Source organism: Silurus aristotelis (assembly GCF_946808225.1).
Source record: "Silurus aristotelis genome assembly, chromosome: 13".
In the NCBI taxonomy this organism is placed as follows: domain Eukaryota; kingdom Metazoa; phylum Chordata; class Actinopteri; order Siluriformes; family Siluridae; genus Silurus; species Silurus aristotelis.
Window position 1 is genome coordinate 23,502,442 of NC_139586.1, and position 14,051 is coordinate 23,516,492.

Genomic DNA, 14,051 nt, shown 5'->3' on the forward strand with positions numbered 1-14,051 from the left:
TTTATTTGCAACAAACTAGGTAAAGGGCAAAAATAGTTGTTTATATTTCATTAATTAATTGGAAGTTATATTACCTTTTGTCTTTTTCCAGGACAATGGTTTTAAAAGTGAGAGGTACATTCGGGGAATAGTGACATGACAGGTGGGGTGCAATGAATGGCAGTATTAATTAATATATGTTTTTTGTTCTTCATTAATATTCATTTATGATTTTCTCTATTAAAAATAAAAAGTTCATTTAAAGCAACCACAAACAAACAATTAGTTCATTAATGCAAGTAAATTAAACTAACATCAGTTAGAGTACCAAACACAACTACATTTTTATTTTCTGTTTTTGAACTAGATGATATTTAATGGTATTGCATACAGTATTTTATTCTTTTTTTTCTGGACGATGGAGGACAGGTGGGGCTTTAAAAATCCACCCCCCTTTAAAGTTTAAAAAACCACTGAACTAGGACATTATAAGTCACTGATTATGGATTTAGATGAGAGTTTGTAACTATAATTTTTTATTTTTTTTAATAGACAGTTAAACAAGTTAAACAAACAATAATTCCTCCATTTAAAATTCATGATTGAAGTCATAGAGTTAAATTGAAGGCTTGGCCTGAGAAATGGTTGGATGGTTCTATGGCTTAGTCTTTACCTGGTCTTGTTTTTGCTCCTTATTTAGACTTGATCTTGATTTAGCATCAACCAAATGAAGAATTGGTGTTGACACCATTTTGTCTATTCCTGTTTTTGACAAATGAAGGTCTTGACTTTACTTTATTTAAATATCTACTGAAATATATGAAATATTAATGCTAATAGTTCACAGCTCCATATTAATCTATATGTGTATTACCACAATAGATGCTTTGTTAATGCATTTAAAGCCAAATGTCCGGTTTTCCTTTCTCTCGCAGTAAAAAAACCAAAGGTTATTCTTGTAGTTTACGTTTCACAAAGAGAATCAATGATCTGCTGTGACTGTTTTTTAAGCGGTATTGCATATTGACAGTAAGAGTGAAAGCAAGTTTGGTTATTCGTAGTTTTAAAATCGCTGTGCAATTTGACTTCTGCAGCTCTCAGCACATACAGTATGGCGAGGTGTCTATCCGTAATAACGTGTGCCAGAATATGTATGGAATATTCCAGGCACCGTGTGTGGCAGTGAGTGGGAGTGTGTTAGTGCCACATAAGCCGTTATGGCGGGGCTGATAGCGCAGCCTCGTGTTCACACTAACCAGTTTACCAATTCCATTATGCTAAGCCCGCACACACTCGCTGCTGATGAACGATTAGGAAATGCGTAATCTCCCGTGGCACCATCGCCGCGCTACGACAGGGAAAATTTCATTCATCCTATCCAATTTTTCTCCTTATTTAGGAAAATAAATTACTCTCCCTCAGTAATCAGATCCATAGCAGGGCTGGTTCATGAGTTAAGCCAACTTCCATTAGGCTTTCATCTGCTGCTGTATTGCAAAAAAAACCCACACATACACACCAAGATACTCTAGTGCTCATTTTCCAAAGCTCTCCATATTATCTTTACCCCAAAAAAACATATTTTCTGAAATATTGCAAAGAGGGGCTTTAACAGCTTACTTTACACTCAACCAGAACACATAGCATTATTAAATAAGAAAATCACAGGCCTGTACATTAAATTACATGTAAATTGCATGTAAATTACACATTGTTTATCTGAGCTATTTAAAAAAAAATCATTAGCAAATGTTTCAGACTCGAAGAAAAGGTCATTTTGAACCCTTTCAAAATGATATTAAAATATCATAACACAAAAGAACAAATAACAGTTTGAAATCTGTCATATAACTTATTGCATTATATTCAAACAGTAAAAAAGAATGTTGCTTAAAAGTATTGTTTTATTAATCAAACCATGTGTAAGTTTTTATAGAATTTACATTGTCTTGAAAAGATTTTAAAAGTCTATCCAAGTTCACATTATATAATATGGATGTACTGTAAGTAGATAGATAGATAGATAGATAGATAGATAGATAGATAGATAGATAGATAGATAGATAGATAGATAGATAGATAGATAGATAGATAGATAGACAGACAGACAGACAGACAGACAGACAGACAGACAGACAGACAGACAGACAGACAGACAGACAGACCGATAAAGAGTATTTCCTTTTTTTCTCAATGCTCAAGCCTACCGCGCTAGATATTTCTTTCCTAAAGTTTTCTGAAGCAAAATGGCAAAAATGAATCTCATATTAGAGACATAACTTCACGTTTTTATATGCTGAAAAACATGAAAAGGGCGATCTTGTATTTTACACATTAGCTAGATGATCTCTGAGTAATCTTTTTTTTCCAGAGATTATAAGAACTTTGATATGGATCAAAAACAAAACAAAAATACAAACCCAATTTTTTTTATTGACTATTGGCTTTTTCTTTAAAATAAAGCATTTCATTTTTTTTTTTAAGTTTTGATTTATAGCCATCACTTTCTTCAAATTGACTTTTGTAAAATTGTCTACTAATGTTGATTTATTTTAAAACTATGATGTTTTCTTTTATTATATATAAACCCCATCCTCACACTGATTATACAGTACATATCTGTATCACATGGTGGTTTCACTGTAAAATTAATATGCATTAAATTATCGAACGTAGACGAGGCCTTCAGATTGATCGAGTGATCTAAAAATGGATCTCACATCCTTTAAATGGCAAATGAGTTTGTTTTGTGTTGAGAAAGGAAAAAGAGAGAGCGAGAGAGAGAGAGAGGGAAAGAGAGAAGCCAAGCTGGAGCTGCAGATCTATTAGATAGCTCTCCATGCGTATCCAATTCCTCTTCAATCTGACGATGCATTTATAGGTATAATTGAAAATTAGCTGTACATGTTTTTTTTTTTTGTAGGCAGGCTAATTTATCACAGCCCATTGTTCCTCGGTGACACTTTCGCTCCACGTCTAACGAGGCAGTGGGAGCTGCAGGTCGAGCCAAAGCGCCCAGATTCTGTTTCTCTCATGCATTTTCTGCGCTTTGTTGCTAATTGTGGCCTCCTCTCCATTGAGCGGTGAGTGGACTAAAAGAGCGTGCAGGCTCCACACCGGGCCGCTCGGCCTATTATCAAAGATACTCTTGATCTTTTCAAAAGCAGGAAATAGATTTTTTTTTATCCTCTTCTTACTATATGAGAGTGTGGGGGGGTGGGGGCGTAATTTGCAATGCGTCCATTAGTTCTTCATTAAAGCAAGATTAAATTGCACCGCAAAATCACATCTGCCTTGCCATGATTAAAGGGTGGCATTTTTTAGAGGCCAAAACTAATTACTAGTCAAAATGAATGAGGGGTTAAAAAAGAAAAACAGGCGTGTTTTTACATTAGATAGTATGGCTTGTAATTAGATTGGACCTAATTCCACTATTTTGTCTCCATTAATGAGACGAGGCAGTTCTCAGCTCCGTCTTTTTTTTTCTCACTCTTGACTCACAGCTCCAAATCTATCATTCTAAACATATTAGTAAAGTTTATATTAACGTCACTGTTGGTTATAAACGCTAAATGGTCATAAAAAGTGGAAGAAAAATTAAAAGAGGTGACTGATAGGGCTGGGGGTAGTTTTGTGGTTAAGGTGATAGATTTCTGAAGGTTGAGTTCAAATCCCAGAAACACCCAAAACTACTACTTCTGAGCACGAAAGCAAGGATGTTAACCCACAACTTTTCAGCTGTATGAATGAAATGTATGTATATTGCTCTGCATAAATGCAAATGCCATCCCTCACCACATCGCGGTTCAGCTTTCGCGGGCTCGCTGTAACACGGGTTTTTTTACATGGAACATATCTAATTTTGTTTTGCGTAATTTTCACTGTAGTGCGGGATTTCGCGGTATATAGGGAGTATTGTTAAGAGTTATTTTAATTATTTTCTAGCCTAAAAAAACGAAGCTTTCAGAAGAGATGTAATGCTCTTCTTGGGTATGCAGTACATACATTTCCTCATCATCACCTTCATCATCATTAGTACTGCACACTTAATTCATCATCATCTTCATCATTCAAGTTGTATCTTTACTGACAAGAACCCATATTATAAGAGTGTCGGGACGGTTTATATAAAGCTTTAAGATATACAGGTATTCTGTATACTGTACTAAATACATATTGGGTTGCCACTTTGCCAATTTTCGCCAATCGCCTATCGTAGGGTCACACTCCAGACCCCTCGGGACAGGCGAGGGATTCCCTTCTCACACTAAATATTAGATATTAAATAAATATCTTATATGAGAATAAATATTATTGAGTGCTCTAATGCCGTATGTATATCATACTGTGTTTGTCATACTTTTCTATAACAGCACATCCTAAAGTGAGTCATTCTTCTTATACCACAGCAATTTACCCATAATTGCATATACTGTAGAGTCAAGTTCCTGTTTTCACCTACATTATAGCAGCAATATGCAGCCTTTTTTTCACCAGTTTCTCTTTTTTTTCTCTTTCTTGAGGCCAGCAGCTTTTCCTCTTAAAGATAAATTCAAGCTTTAGCTTCTTATTTTTTCAAATGTTGTTTTACTGTCAAGATTACGGTCATATTAAATAGAGAAAGAATTCTATTATGTTATGTTACATTACGTTACGTTACGCGTTTTACACAGAATTCCTCAGGGTACGAGTGCAAATTTTTTCCCCACTGATTTCTTGTCAGATTTCTTTAAAAAATTTCTTTACAGACAAAGAACAACGGAAGCTAGCTTTGAAAATGTAAAAACGCTGTTGCTGGATACGTCTTGGTCATGGAACACCGGACGGTGGAATCCGGGAGTAAAACAAGGTGTAGTTCATTGATCTTTAAAAGGACAAACACAGGAGATTCAGAAACTGGATTGCAGGAAATGATCAACTTGTACCGAGCTTCACGAGAAGCGTAACAAGGAGCACTGGATCACAGGAGAACGCAGGATCAGTAGGGAGTCCGGATGATCTAGGGTAGGTATACGGTGGATCGGACCGTGAGTGAAGGGGGAGAGGGATCTTTTAAAGGGGAAACAGGTGCGGTGATTAGTAGGAGGGAGAGGCTGGGGGAGAGTGTTAAGCGTTAGAGGGGGCGTGGCTTGTGGTTCTCTGACAGCTTTTAAAAAATGTTATATAAACATCTTCTCACCAGAAAACCATATTGATTATTATATATTTTTATTTGGTATGCAAGAGAAAAAATAGAAGCCGGTGTAAACTTGTTTCATATACAATCTGCAACATTATATGTTTTATAATGTAATTATACTTGAAAAAGATACAAAACACATTTACATTTTGGACATTTGGTAGACGTGCTCATCCAGAACGACTTATAAAGTGCTTTAAAAGTATCAAATAAATACCTTCTGATGCTGGATCATTTGGATATGAACTAAAATAACATCAGTTTAAACTGGAAGCCTAGTGGTTAAGGTAATAGACTCTGAATCAGGAGATCACAGGTTCAAATCCCAGTACCACCAAGCTGCCACTGCTGGGCCCTGAGCAAGGCCCTTAACTCTCAATTGCTCACTCTGGATAAGGATATCTGCCAATTTCTATAAATGTAAACCTCTGTTGGGACAGAAAATATGTAGACAAGGATGGTTTTATTGTATTTTTAAAGCAGAAGTGCTAATTTAAGCACAGCTGTAAGAGGTTGGTCTTTAGACATCATCTAAAGACAGATACAGTCTCAATTCTTTGGATATTAAGTGGAAGATTGTCTCAGCAATGAGGTTTTTTAGAGCAGTGAAAAATCTGAGAGATGCTTTAAAGATCGGAAGGAGCATGGACAAAATAATTGTTCTGGTTATGGGTGACCCTGAAGATTTGATGCTTCGATAGGAGGAGCCTGATCTGTATACCAATCTCACATTTAAATCTTTGCAGAGGTGTTATGAAATGAGGATCATGGCAGTTTAGTTTTATGGGGGGCTCTATCAACACAGTCTCATGCCATTTCGTAAAGTAGTCATAAACTCTAATCTATTGATTCTTGTTCATGGACAAGAATTTCGCTATTTTTTGGGATCTGAAGTCTGTGGTATCCAGTGGCAGAAAGAAAACTTTGACGGTAGCACCAAAAATACTTCCAATTGAAATACTTTACATAGAAAGTCATCCTCTGTGATACGAAAAAAGAGGAAAATTCGCGTCCATGAACACGAATCAGTAGATCACATTTCGTGTCTATATCACTCAATGCCTGATTTCATTTAGAACTACAGGTTTTCTACCAATAAGTTAATATACAGTCTATTATGATAATGCTGTAAATAAAAAATGTGAAAAGCATAATTTTTAATAAAGATTTTTTTTAGGTGGGTAAATAAATCCAACGACCCCTGTGACAGGTTTCACTTTCCCTGACCCGTGACTGACACAAGTGTATCTTGGCATCTTGATCAAAAAATTTTTCATACATTTTCTTCTTTATCTTTGTGTGATGTTCTATACATCATGATTTAAAACTGTTGAGAGAAATCATTTTTTGGCTACCTGGTGAATGATTCAACGATCAGTCGATTATACACAAGACTAGACCATTCTGATTCGATGTAAATCCTCAGTTGCGAGACACCCCTAGTTCTGTAGTAAATAAACTTTTTTTTCTATTTCTGTGGGGCAGTGGGAATGAAATGCTTGGTAGCGTGCTGTTATAGTGTTATTATAGTGTTATAGTGTTAAAGAACAACTTTGGAGATGGCAACATTAACCTTTAGTTTTATGAAGCCACTATGTTGTTGTTTTTTTACTCTTCCAGGAGCACACACAGGAGTCTATTGTTGTTCTTCTTTGAACCCTTATTTCAGCTTTCAGATGGAAAAAATACTAAAAAAAAAAAAATCTTGATCATAGGAAAGCATCGACTCTCTGAAAATATACATGCATGAAAAGTTTTCAGTTTTTTTTCAAGCTTCGTTCTTAAGCAACTATCCACACACTCACTAATTTTTTTAGCACTGGAGTCATCCTATTTTTGCTGAGTCAAGCGTTTTCACCTCACACACACACACACACACACACACACACACACACACACACACACACACACACACACACACACAAATGCACACAATCCTAGCTCATAAACGTCGCAGCCTGAGCTTATCCTAAGCATGTTAGTGTTTGTGATGGTGTGTGTGATAGAGGCGCAGCCACCGCAGCCCAAATCAGCAGAATGAACCGTGATCGTGGAGTGTGTGTGTGTTTGTGTAAATGTGTGAGTCTGTGTGTCAAAATGGACGACACATGCAGCAAATATGCAGCATGGAATTTATTATGATAACAAACCATTATAAATGCTCCTAATCTGCTTATGGCCAGGGTTCAAATTCATTCTGCATTTGTGCTTCATCGGGCAAATATTTTCTCTCCACAACATACTGTATGCTTAACTCGGCAAAAACCTACACTGTAGACACGTCCTGTAAAGTTCTGGTGTCTCGGGATTGATTTCCTTCTGTTACATTCAGTTAATAGATCTCATCTAGGAATTCAGCTAAACTCATAACAAGGATTTAAGAACATTTAGAAAGAGAACATAAGACACAGCGATATGACTCTGTCTTCTTGGCGGACATGATGGCGGACATATCATGATGATAATCCTAACACTTGCCAGTCTCCACTCACCCAGTCACCCGCAGTTTTACTGACAGAATAATCTGGCCTTGCATCGCCGTTCACTGACAGTGGGATTTATCAGTCAGCAAGGGGAAGTTGATGTGTCCGAAGCAGGAAAAATGGGCAAGAGTAAGGATTTGAGCAAGCTTGACAAGTGCAAAATTGTGATGTTTGGACGACTGGGTCAGAGCATCTCCAGAACTGCAGCTCTTGTGGGGTGACAGTGGAACAGTGGTGAACCGGCGACAGGGTCATGGGTGGCCGAGGCTCATTGATGCACACTTGCCTAATATTGTGTTGGTCCCCTTTTGTTGCCAGAACAGTCCTGACCCGTTGAGCATTAGCCGCAGTAACCAAGTCATGATTAATGTCATGTTTATTAGAGAGAAGATTATATGATATGATATGATATGATATGATATGATATGATATGGTGCAAACAGTGCAAGGCAACACAAGACAGTGCAAGACAACACAATACAGTGTAGGACCTTGTAATTGAACAAAATATAAACAAAAGGGTTTGTGCAAAACAGCAATAGCAGCAGTCAAAAATATGTGTAAACAGTTTGTAGTAATAAAGTGATATAATATGGATGGTGCTGAAGACATGGATGTGTGAAGTGAGTATGAGTGTGTGTTGAGTCCAGGTTGTACAGATTAGTAACAAAGTTTAGTCACACAATTGAGTGTTGACTTGGAACCTCTTCCCTGATGGCAGGAGGGTAAAGAGTGTGTGTGACGTGTGTGTGGCCTTTCACTAAGCTGTTGGCTTTGCGGATGCAGTGTTTGGTGTAAATATCCCTGATAGAGGGGAGAGAGATTTCGATGATCTCTTCAGCTGTCCTCACTATTCTCTGTAGGGTCTTGCGATCCGAGACCGTGCAGTTCTCAAACCAGGCAGTAATGCAGCTGTTTAGGATCCTCTCAATAGTCCCTCTGTAGAACATGTTCAGGATGGGGGGAGGGAGATGGGCTTTCCTCAGCCTTCTCAGGAAGTAGAGACGCTGCTGGGCTTTCTTGGTGATGGAGCTGGTGTTGAGTGACCAGGTTATGTTCTCTGCCAAATGAACACCAAGGAATTTGATGCTCTTGATGATCTCCATGGAGAATCCATCGAAGATCAGTGGAGAATGCCCGCTCTGTGCTCTCCTGAAGTCAACAACCATCTCTTTCATTTTGTCAATGCTCAGAGACAGGTTGTTTGCTTCACATCAGGCTGTTAACCATTGCACCTCCTCTCTGTATGCTGACTCATTGTTCTTGCTGATAGACCCACCACAGTCGTGTCATCTGTGAACTTGATGATGTGATTTGAGCTGTGCATTGCTACACAGTCGTAAGTCAGCAGAGTGAACAGCAGTGGACTGAGCACACAGCCCTGAGGTGCCCCAGTGCTCAGTGTGGTGGTGCTGGAGATACTGTTTCAGATCCGGATTGACTGAGGTCACCCACTCAGAAAGTCCAGGATCCAGTTGCAGAGGGTAGTGTTCAGGCCCAATAGGCTCAGCTTCTCAATCAGGTGCTGCTCGTGTGGGGTGGCATATAAGTCCTTGTTGTCCAGGTGGGTGAGGGCCAGATGAAGGGTCACATAGATGGCATCTTCCATGGAACGGTTTGGGCGATGCGCAAACTGCATGGGGTCCAGTGAGGGTGGTAGCTGGGTCTTGATGTGCCTCATGACGAGCCTCTCAAAGCACTTCATCACGATGGGTGTGAGTGCAACAAGACGCTAGTTATTAAAGCAGGAGACTGTAGACTTCTTCGGCACGGGAACAATGGTCGTTGTTTTGAGGCATGTAACAACGGCACTGCTCAGGGAGATGTTGAAGATGTCGGTTAGGATATCCGCTAGCTGTTCTGCACATTCCCTGAGCACTTTGCCAGGAATGTTGTCTGGTCCAGCAGACTTCCATGGGTTAACTCTGCATAGAGTTTTCCTCACTTCAGCTGTGGTTAGACAGATCACCCGGTCACTGAAAAATGGGGTGATCTTCCTCGCCATGTTGTTCTGCACCTCAAACCGGGTGTAGAAGTCATTCAGCGCATCTGAGAGGGAGGCATCACGTTTACAAGCAGGTGAAGTTGTCTTGTAGTTCGTGATCGCCTGGATGCCCTGCCACATGCGCCATGTGTCCGATGTCCTGGAAATGGCTGTGGATTCTTTTGCCGTGTGCGCGCTTCGCCTCTCTCATGGCAAGGGACAGATTGGCCCTCGCTGTCTTTAAGACCATCTTGTCCCCTGCTCTGAAGGCGGAGTCTCCGGATTTTAGCAGAGCACACACCTTAGTGGTTATTCACAGCTTCTGGTTGGAGTGTGTGGTGGGTCTTGGAGATGGTCACGTCATCAATGCACTTGCTGATCTAGCTGGTCACTGTTGACGTAATGAAGTCATAAGGTCATATTCAGTCATAAGGGTGTCAGTGAAATGATGTACTTATGTAGGTGGCAGAAGGAGGCCTGGGGTTAATATCCTTATAGTGTATAATAATTTATTTTTGACAGAAGAGTTCATCTGCAAATGAGAAATGTATAACAACATTTAATGGATAGACCACTGTTTTTATTTGAATAACTAATCATAAATAATATACACTATCTTTTTGAATGCTTTTTAAACTTTTTCTTGTTTTGATGGCTGACAAGTTCAGCTCAACTGAATATTGGCTGCTATCAGTACAACAGTTTAATAGAACAGTTCTATTAATAAGAAATAAATACAGAGCAACTAATATTCCAGACATAATACAGCCAAATGTTCTGTTTTTGTTTCGCTTGTGGAAATAGATCCCTCTCACTTTATAAGATATACCTTTATTCGTCCGACAGTGGGGAAATTTCTGTGTTACAGCAGCAAATATAAATGTGCAAATATATATTTTAAAAAAGTAGGAACATAATACTGTATATACAACACAATAAATAAAAAAAAAAATAAAAAAAGACCACCAATAAGTAGTTACGCTATCACACATATTGCACATGGGTAATATTGCACGCTTTTAAATTATTGTTATTGCACATTTATTGCATAAAAACATTGTTATTGTTATTATTGTAATAATTATTGTTATATATTGTGCTTCATTTTCATCCTCATCTGAAGAACGTATTTGTTTTAGACTAAAAGTTATATTTCCGAAAATTACAGCTTACCCTGTACACTAACAATATTGCTACTATAACTCTACTTTAGTAAAAGTTTCAAAACAGGAAGTGGAATTTCACATAAACACAGTAAAATATCCCTGTATGGCTACAGGAAATATCAGCAAATTTTGGAACACATATTATTGGCCTAAGGTAAACTCTCTTATAACCACTCTTAACACTGTTATTAACTCAATATTGTTTGGAAAATCTTTGCATTATTGTTAATGATTAATTAATGATTAATTTTCCATAACAGAAGCTCTGCTAATAATGTGGCTGGAAATCACAGGGGTGCTTGTTAATAATATATTGTATTTTCTGTAGTAACAGTTCACTACTTGTAAAGAAATACACTGCCCCTGGAAAAAAAACTATTAGCATGAAAAAATAAAATAAAAGAGAAGTTAGTGAGGAAATGACTGTTTATAGCTGTTATAAGCAAAAACAGGAACTAAATTAGATATAAGTTTAGAAATTATATAAAGTTTTTTTTTTCTTGAACATATAATATTGGTATTTGTTTGATTGTTGAGGAAACTCCACTTCAATCAAAACTTAGAAAGACTATATATAAGAAAATGATACTAACATTATATAAATAGTATTTTTTTATTGAAATAATACATTAAAAAATGTTGAGAAAATAACTATTATATTTTATTTCTATATATAAATTTAACAAAAAATTTCTCAATAACGTGTGTCTTTACAATGTGGCTTTATGTTGAAAGTTTTCGATTTTTTTTAGACTAGAAGTTTTACTACTTACACTGTAGTAGAAAAAAGATTTATTTGCTTTTTTTGTTTAGATTTATCACCATTGTTACATGGAGACTTGGCACAGTTCTAAAGCTTCCAGAATATGGACAAGCTTTTTTGGAAATGATGATTTTGACATTATGTAAATTCTCCGCTCTCTATCAGGCATATTCATTCCTGTAAACACGAGTCGCATCCCTGTACAAACACATAAAAGACGCATCTTCCCTCTGACTTTTTTTTCTTTAGGGTTTCAGAAAAAAAAAGGAGAAGGTGCCATGGCGAATGAGGAACTAATGATTTAACTGAATTCATCTCATCAGATCTGGGAGAAATCCTAATGTCACTTATGTCACCCTTTAATTCAAAGCAAATGAGTCTGGGCTGTAATAAGGAGCTTCTCCGAATTAGGTTCCGTTTGCAGAAAATTGCAAAGGCCCGGTACTTTTATCTGCAAATTTCACTCCTGCATAAGCAAAAAAAAAAGCCTTCATACATTATTTGGTTACATTCCATCACTATGAGGAATAACGGCGGGTAAATTCTATGCATGCTAATGATAAATAGAAATCCACCTACCAGCCTACAGATAAAATGAGTTTAATTTTCCTCACGCCCGGCGCTGGGTTGGCCTTTCACAAATTACTTATGCACAGCTATTATTAAAATAGGAGGGAAAGCAAATTAGAAAGTCGTCATATCTCCAGACTGGATTTAGCCGAGGCAGGCCCGAGCCCACAGAGTCAGCATTTTCCCCTCCTCTCTCTCTCTCTCTCTCTCTCTCTCTCTCTCTCTCTCTCTCTCGCTTTCGTTCAGGATTTCTCCTCATTTCCACATCTCTTCATACTTCTATAACCGTGTTGTAGAAGGCCTGACCCTGTGTTTACCAAATTAACCTGAATCTTTTTTCCCCTACAAGTGTAATGCAATTTACGCTCTTGCATTCAGCATGTGTTCAGACGCGCTTGTTGCTGAATCGTGGTGACCTTTCGATCCGCGTCGCCTCGCCCTTCCGCCGACGAGGGGAACACAATGAGAAAATATGACATTGTGTATTTGTGATTACTTCTGTGAGAATGCCAAGCGAGAGTGAAGTTCAGCCCTACTTTCTGAACTTGTCTTGCAAAAAAAAACGTTAATTGATGGGGAAGTGAAAAGTAAAATAAAGATTATTAAAGGTAAATAAATAGATTGTTTAGCTAATTTTATTGCCTTTGTCAGCTCGCAATCAGGTAGTGAGCAATAAACTCAGCAGAACAGGTCATAACAGTTTATTCTGAAATGCTATTTTAACACAGAATATGGTGGCATTCAGGAAAGGGGCGTGGCCTACTGTCTGGAAGCAAAATTGTATTTTAAAAGTGATTTGGATGATAATACAAACAAAAGTTTCAATTTGTTTTGAACAGTTATTTTCATACTAGATCAGTGTTAAATTCTTATTTCGATTTCTCACGAGCTGTTTTTCAAAAGTCAAGCTCTTATATTAACGGACCTGTAAATCGCAGGTTTTAATATTTAAATTTGATCATCTTTCTAATATCATCTTTCATATAAAAACAGCTTATTCACAATGACTCATACAGCAGATTCTTAAAATAAATGAATTAGAAACTGTGTGCAATCGTTGATATGGAATCAGTGATATAGTGAAGTTTTTGCATTTTGCATGTTTCTTGCATTATAATGTCTTCATGACAAGGTTTCCAGGTAGCATGCTAAGATGCATTGATTTGTCTTTTAGAGAGAAAAAAAGACCCAACATTTAACAACATTAAATGTGTCTAGAAATGTATAAACTGCTTATACCATTCTGTAATATAAAAAATGTGCTGGTATGGAAAAATTGATGTAAGGCAGAGTAACGCTTTTTTATTATACCACCCTCGTATTGATAATTTGTCTATATGAGTTGCATAAAGTGTAAAATTATTTGCGTAAATTTTTATATTTTATATGTGATATTGTGTACCTGTTAACCTGCACTACAAACTTTTAAAAAGTAAACTTTGTGGATATTGTGGCAGTTTTTTGCTTCTGTATTCTATAAATACAGCATATAATAAATATTCAATATTTAATTAACCTAATATTCATAAAAAATTGTCTTCTAATGATGGCCGGTTTGTAAAGAAAAATATCCCTGATGTATTATTTATACCAAGGATCTTTATACTAAGGACTTAAGAAACTTGCATATCACTGTGGGATTTTAAAGCTACTGGCGCAAATTTATTTCTCTGACATGAAGTCTTGTTCAGGAAATCCTTCAGTTTAATAACTCAGCTCCTTTTTTTCCTTCTTTGAATCGTAAGCATCTCACCTCAGTCAGCGAGTTCGTCTGAGAATGAATTAATTAAAACTGAATTTCTTCTCTGAAAAGAGCTCAGCCTGGTTTTCTATCATAAAGTACTCAGAGAAATCATTTTTGCAGTAATAATAATTCAAGAGCTCCTCAAGGACATTCAAGGTCCTTCAGACATCCTGCTGGAGAAGG